Source organism: Mercenaria mercenaria, unplaced genomic scaffold (assembly GCF_021730395.1).
Source record: "Mercenaria mercenaria strain notata unplaced genomic scaffold, MADL_Memer_1 contig_1098, whole genome shotgun sequence".
Classification (NCBI taxonomy): Eukaryota; Metazoa; Mollusca; class Bivalvia; order Venerida; family Veneridae; genus Mercenaria; species Mercenaria mercenaria.
Window position 1 is genome coordinate 58,207 of NW_026459071.1, and position 7,777 is coordinate 65,983.

General features: G+C 34.1%; 1 long non-coding RNA gene across 1 annotated transcript; it reads left to right on the top strand.

The window, feature by feature from the left end:
- Window positions 1–557: 557 nt before the first annotated feature.
- On the top strand, window positions 558–4,055 carry LOC128551452 (uncharacterized). Its single transcript, XR_008368792.1, has 5 exons — window positions 558–1,265; window positions 1,519–1,593; window positions 1,820–1,912; window positions 3,479–3,583; window positions 3,848–4,055. It is a non-coding gene; the product is annotated as an uncharacterized LOC128551452 (long non-coding RNA).
- The last annotated feature ends 3,722 nt before the right edge of the window (window positions 4,056–7,777 follow it).

The window sequence follows — 7,777 nt, forward strand, 5'->3', positions numbered from 1 at the left end:
AGTGAAAATTATTTAAACGACTAGTTTTCAAATATGGGAGATTCACCAGATTTGAAGCAATTTTAATAGACCAATTTTATTGCTACAGATGTTCTATTTGTAATCGATGAAGGTTATGGATGAGTCTTTCTAGTCTGGGCCATGACTCCTCAAGTGTCGTATTAATGACAGTTTCAAGTGCAGTGCATTTGAGACCATCTAATTGAATATATTTTCTTCGTCCCGCTAGTTCTATAAAAAGGCATTCATCGGAGCTGCATTTGAAATTTTATGCATCCTTTCATCAGGTGCATGAAGTTGATATTTTGCCGACGCATTTACGTCAATGTCAGCTTTGACGTATGACTTGACACACTATCTTTGTCAAATACAATGTTCTTATTTTGAAAACTTTCTCGGAATGAGCAGACAGTATAGAGACAAGGCTGCCACCAGGCATCATCCATAGTGACAAATATTTTCAATATGCTACAATTTAAACGTCTTAAATGTCATGAACATTGACGTTGGACTGTATATGTACTCTGCACTTTTTAAAGGAGGTTCGCTTGTAGTACTTGCTAAACAATTCTATATATATAGAAGGTTGAGATAAACTCGTTAGCTATCTTATGTCGGGCCGGTGGTTTCACACTTTTTTTCATCATGATCCTTTACGAAACACAGCCAAAAATGGCATATTTGGTTTCCTATTGAATGGTCCTGATTTTAATTTAATTCGCTTGTACTGCGCGTTTAATCAGTTGAATGCTTCAACGAAGAATGCTTGATGTTTTTTCCTTGCCCTACATCTCCCGTCTTAAATCGGGGAAGGATTTTTTCTTCTTCAAACGATAACTTTTCATACCTTCTAAAGTATTCTCAATTTTTGGCTTTAAGTACCAATGTTAAGAATCGTTTGCCACATGTGGGTGTAATTCATTCATGTATCGGTAACAGGTCCCCGACATGCTCATCTAGCTAACAGAAGGCTATTCAATGGTATTTCAAAACTATTGTATCACCACGCGTATAAACATGTATCAGTTATCGTTAGAAAACAGTCCTTACAAAACATTCAGGCTACATCTAAGATCTTAGTAAAGCAAATCTTTTCAACAGAAGGAAGTAATTGACTGAAAATGCTGATATTTAACACTTCACAATTTCAGATGAAAGTCAAGTCATTAAAACTAAAGATGTATCAGAAGAAAAAAACAGAAAACTCAGCAAAGAAAGTAAACCTATTGCCGTTATATCACCAGTCAACGGGGCGGGTGTAAACAGTAAGTCAAATTGTCTGTATAGTTTTTATTTCGATTTCGGACATTGTAGTATTTCGCTTTCTCCTGAACATCTCAATACGTGTAAACTTTGTTTACGTTTATTTGAAAGTGATTTTATTTATTTGGTGAAATGTTTTGAAAATATTGTCAATAAGAAGTAAAAGAAATATTGATATTTTCTACATTCCATATTGTTTAGATGTTTAACTTTATAGTTTTTACAGAATTTATTTATAGTGTCATTCTGTTAAAGGCAATCATTATGGAGGACTGCAACTGACACGAGAACGATTTCAGTTTTCTGGAGACAGTGAAAATACGCCAAAAGGTACTAATTATTGATAGTAAACTCAAATATATATATAAATGTGAAGCTCAGTCATGTATCATTCTTAGAAAATGGCCCATAACCTAGAACTTAGTCTGGGAATCAAACGATATTATTTGCAGTATATAGAATACTTTGCTACTTTTTAAAACTAGTGAATCGAAAAGAACATATTACGTTAGAATAGACAACACACACTCAAAGAATACTTTTGATGTTCATCCAGAGAATACAAATAACAAAGGACCGACCAATAACGGGACACATGCTGAGAATCAGATTGTTCATGTGAAGGAACTAGCCGAGTCTGAGGAAAAAGGTAATTAATTGTTTAACATGATTACATCTCGTTAATTTATTCATCATTGCTAGAACAATATTATTTGTTCTGTTGTTTGTTTTAACGTCATACATGTACAAATTAAGTCATGTTGCGATTTACTGCTGTAGTTATGCAGTTAGACTACAGTAGCCCACTTAAATATTATTCTTACACGACGTCGAAAACAGCTATCTATCTTGGTTATAAATAATGTTGTTTTTTTTTTCAAACAAAACGACATTTGAAGACAAAAGTGGTCAATAGAAAAATGTTGCATAAGACTCATAAGGTTGTGTGAATGCTGCTAATCGACAGAAAGACCAACACTGTATACTGTTTTAAATGTATACTGTTTTAAGTAAATTTGATACTGCAATAAAAACTCTAGTTAATTTAAACGTCGTCCGAGAAGAATAAGTTTATATGTAATTCAACAACTGATAACTATTGGGTTTAATTAACAAACTACGTATATAACTTCTCCTAAGTGTTGGAAGCCAAGTTATGCTGGTTGCCTAAACTTTTTAGTGAAGAAAGTAAACTATGAAGCCGAGTCGGTTAATTTTAATCCAGAAACAGTTGTTTTTTATGAATATAACTTACCGTGAAAGGTAGCTAAATCTTAACCGATATGCCCTTTAAGATACTAAAATGTACAATTTTCTTCTAAACTATAACAATTATAAAACAAATTTGTTATGATACTTAATTTCAATAAAATGCTGCACGGCACAAATGTGCAAGAAAAACAAATTACTTCCGGAACTGCAGTATGACTTTGTTCATTTAGAAATGAACAATATGGCCAAAAAGATTAAAAAAAACGAAAAAAATCTATACCGGCAACTTTGCAAGACTCTTCTATCCTACTGAGCATTTTACATACTAGTAGTGTCCGATTAATGGAAAGTTTGGAAAATGGTCCAGAGACTGTGGCATAAATACACCTATGAGCATTAGGTAGTCAAACTCCACAGTCATGTCTAAGAATTTTGCGTAAATTTGACACGTTTATTGATATTTTTACTGTTGTTGTAATTTTGCACATGTATCGTTTTTTTTCTAATGATTCAACAGTTATTGTATAATGCCTCTGAATAAATACTTGTATCAAAAATAGGCGTTTTATTAAATTAGTTTGTCCCTAGATGCTGGCCAAAATTGATGTTTAAAATTCATAAAAGATATTTTTAGTAGAACCATACTAGTCTGCTTGTTACTTATGGAATATGATTCAACAATCTGAAAGAAGAGATAACGATGGTTGCTGCGCCTTCAGACAAAATGAAAAAAACTCTCCCCTCACAAAAGAAGAAAACCAAAAGAATAATCTGGCAAGGGCTCCCTTATAATGAAGAATCGAAATTAACTTTTTCTTCTCCTTACAAATGTAATTTTAAAATGCAATGCCTCTCAATATCAAAATCATACTTGAAAGCAAGGGGCATTTTCTTATCGAGTCAAAGTAGAGTCATGTATGGTATAATAAGCTTTAGAAACTGTTACATATGAAAAACATACATAGTTCCATGAAACAAACTTAACTGTTTCCTGTTCTTTTAGGTGCTGCAAATACTGAAATCGACTTGTTGAAATTATTTAGAGATTTAGCAACACTACTACCAATAGATGAATGTTCCTGGACGTTTTTTGCGATTGACCTATTACGTATAACTTGCTGTTATATCATTTTAAATTAAGTTTTGATCTACAGGCTATTATATTTCTTTAACAAAGACATATTAACTTTTCGACCGTTAACTAAAATCGTGTATATATTTGCCTCCAGGAATTTGAATGTGATAATCTTGTTAATCTGTTCGTTATGCTGATACAAATAGTTTTAAATGTTTATCGTTATCTAATATAATTTAAATCGGGTTTGTGCTATGAAAAGCGCTAACTTAAATATAATATGATATGCTGTTTTAGATATTAGCCGTGAACAATGTGGTTTACCGAAAGATGTCGATAATGAGAAGAACAAAATAAAACACAACAACAAACGGCTAGACCTTGCTTATTTCGAATTGCTGAATACCTGGTACAGTATGATGGGTAGTGAAGCGAGTTAAGAACATATTGAAAGTACATTAAAGAGGTTGGACAACAAGATCATTATGGAAGAATTCGAACGAATCAAAAAGTGAGTCTCTTATTCTTCTCCAGTCTAGATACGAATAAATATGACACAAGTTTACCTATTTCCCATCTCAGATGGTATAATGGAAGTAAAACAGTGCAATAACTTCAACATGCGCACATTGACAAAATATGTAAATCTTTACATATAACTGAGGGAGAAGTTCTTTTTCCTTTTTGATGGAATTAACATTGCACGTCGCATGTAAAACATTATAGGTCATATGGCAGTTTTAAATCGTTCATGATAGAGTAAGACCCCAGGTGTCCCTCCGAGCTTCATTTTATCACGAGTGGACACCAAGATAGAACCACCTGCGTCCGTAAGCCAGCTGGATTGCTTCGTCACATGAGGGGCAAGTGATTCGAGATCAGAGACCTTATCCATTAGGCCCCTCTGTGGGAGGTAGATTATATATGTAGACTAGAATTTCAATAAACACAACACCAAGGTAAATAGATGAAAACCATTTAAACATTTTTGACTTCAAAGAGTCGTTTTAAATCTCACATGAGATCGACTTAGGAAATTGTTAAGGTTCTATCATTCGATTTGCTGTACATAAAAATAACTGGGGCAAAATTGTATTAATGCGGAACAAACATAGCATATATTACGTTACACAAACTTTTAAGATGGTGCTTCCCTCCTTGCTATGCATATTGTATTGACTTTTGAATAATAATATTTGTCATGTGTTTACGAATCGGATAGAAATATCCGTTCCGAGGGCACCTGTGCAGTGGATGGTAACGAGGCTTGCAAAATTACCGCCCATACACAGTTGGCCGAGGGTGGATATTACTATCGGATTCGTAAACAGGTGGCTGATATTTTTTCTTGCATATCACATGCATATGAGCGTTTTATTCTGACAGATCATAATTGTTGCATACCGCATTTTGCAAATAATGGAATAAATAAAGCAAATAGGAATGCTTTCTTTGTATTACTCTTTCTTATTGTAGTATATGTACACAAATCGTGGGAAAATAACGTCGGTAATTAGAAGTGACGTCATGACGTTTCAGTGACGCACAATAGCAGAGTTCCAATTAAGTTTTCTACTATAAAACTACACATTTTGTGCCAAGAAATATACTATAAGGAACGAAAGATACTTGTTTCTTTCATATTTTACATAAACAATATAATCAATGCATGTGAATCGCTACTTGTCATTAACAGCACGAGAGTCATCTGGCATACGAGGAGCCATAAGGGTTTTGTCGGCATGGGTAAAATTACCGAAAATGCCAGTATGGTGTGCAAGACAGTTTGAAATCTAATCAAATTTCTACAATACAGCTTTAATAATTTCAAATCAATCCTGCACTCTTCTTCAAAATTGCATAATGTTTACACATGGATGGAAATAAAGTTCTCCCTTAAAAGGATGTTACGTTTTGATAAATAACATACTGAACATATTATGTAACTATCAAGTATTGAATTTGAAAGTAATTTAAAGGAACGTATATTGATATCAAATTTATGCAAACATTTACTTTTTCAAATCTGACCTGGAGCCAGATTTTTCGGGATTCAGCATGTAGAAGCAAGAATATTTTTTTCAAGCATATCCGAAGTCAGACTTTGTTGTCATATGATCCTAGACACCTCCAGTATATCGAATGGCCGGCCGCTAAGTTTCTAGGTGTTGTGTGTCCACTCATGGAGTCCATTCAGTGTTATCATAAAAGAGTACCGCTTAATTAGGCTGATACCAGGACGTTAGAGGAGTGTTGCATTTTTCATTACCTATGAAGAACATACACAATCAAACCGAGACTGCTGTTTGTTTTTGTTTATTAGCGTTTTATTCTTCGAAAGTACAATCTAATAGATTTTATTCTGTTATGTATGTCGCTGGTTCAGTTTTGTCGATGCTATTATGAACAAATAGATTAGTATTTAAAACTAAGCATAAACTTAACGTTCTCGAAACTGCCTTTATACCCCAAAATATACTACTTTTCTTAACAATTTCCAGAAATCCACCAAGGGACAAGATACACCACGAGAAGGACTTGCGGACTGATACCACGATTCCTGAAGGCTGCACACATGGGATGTCTGTATTTCCTTTATTGAAACAACATTGTTTAGCGTTGCATAAATTTGAGACACCGAGTAGAGATCACAGCTTTCAATTTAACAGCTCCAGTCACAGTCAGGTTAGCAGTATAATTTCGCAACAGTGTAATCCTCCTATGCATGTGTCAGACACATCAAGATCTCAGGCAGTGTCTACTCACCATGCTATACAATGCTCTCTGCGTTATGAAACTTCGATCAATGATAGATGCCGGGACCAAGACTCCAAAGAGATGCATCAGTGTTCATGTTCAACGGATAACAAGAAAAGAAAATTACTTAAAATGACGGAGGAAACTACGAACCTGATAGAAAAAATGAGATGCTACCAAATAGAAAATGCAAAACAGAACCTTCTTGCAGACAACATTCCAGTTCGGCAAATTGATTATGACTTGTTCATGGAGTACGTAGTTGATCGAGTTATGAAAGTCTGCAATGTGAGCAAAAGAGTTGTTTTGTCAATTACTTATCAGTCGTTTCATGAAATACAGGAAATTACAACGCCACGGAATGAGACAGTTTACCTTTTGTACAGCGGGATACCATATCTAAACCTCACTAAAGAAGTGTATGAAGATGTCAAGCTCTATACAATGAATGTAAGGACAAAATTACTGGATCATCTGGGAGCAAAGGATATAACATACAACAAAGAAGACGTTGATGTATTCTTATTTATTACATTCACTGGAACATCTGTACTAGACGAAGATTCCAAGGCATGTATAGTTTGTTCAAAAACAAAAGATTTCCGTGCGTAATTTGCTTATTTGACTACATTGTTTCTTGTTTTATTTGTTGTGATTTTACATTTTAAGATAGATGAGTTGTGATAGGTTTAAATGATATGATTGATGTTTCTACAGTAATATTTGGATTGGGGCCACAACTTTTCTCTAAATAAGACAGTTTGAAATCTAGTCAAAGCAAGTATTGATGCTTAACAACATGTTAGCTACATGTACCGACACATTTTGAGAACGAGACGGAAAATAACTTAACAGACCCCCAATATCGCGTTCCTCGTGCTGAAGGCAATGCTTTTAAACTGGATCAGGAGCAAAACTCCAAGGCGTCTGTATCTCAGTCGCAAACAGCCATTGACAAATCAGAAGCAGCCGTCAATGAAATTAATTTTCAAGACAAGAAGATTCCACAAAATGAAATTGTTTTGATAGAATCAGATGATGAAATGGCAATGATCCGTGATTCATTCTTTCCGATAGGTAACGAAACCTACACCCTTGAACATAGCACCACTTTGAAATCAGAAATTTACGATATCCTAACAAAACTCCAAACACAAGATGGTGATAACAAACAGTTAGACATTAAAACGTAAAATGTTTTGTATGTCTTTTCAAAATTGATGTTATTCTGTTTTTTTTTTGTTTTTTTGTTGTTTTTTTTTGAAGAGGCTAATTGTTAAGACCATAATATTTGAAAATATTGATACAAGTGACTGTGGTAGGCGCACTTTTTACGTCGAATGGAAAGATAATATGATGAAGTAAAACGGCAAAGACAAGGACTCTCATGAATGGTCAGAGTGAATTAAACTGAACCTTCCAGGTGAAAGCAAGATACATAAACGAAGCATTATCAATTATCTCTAATTT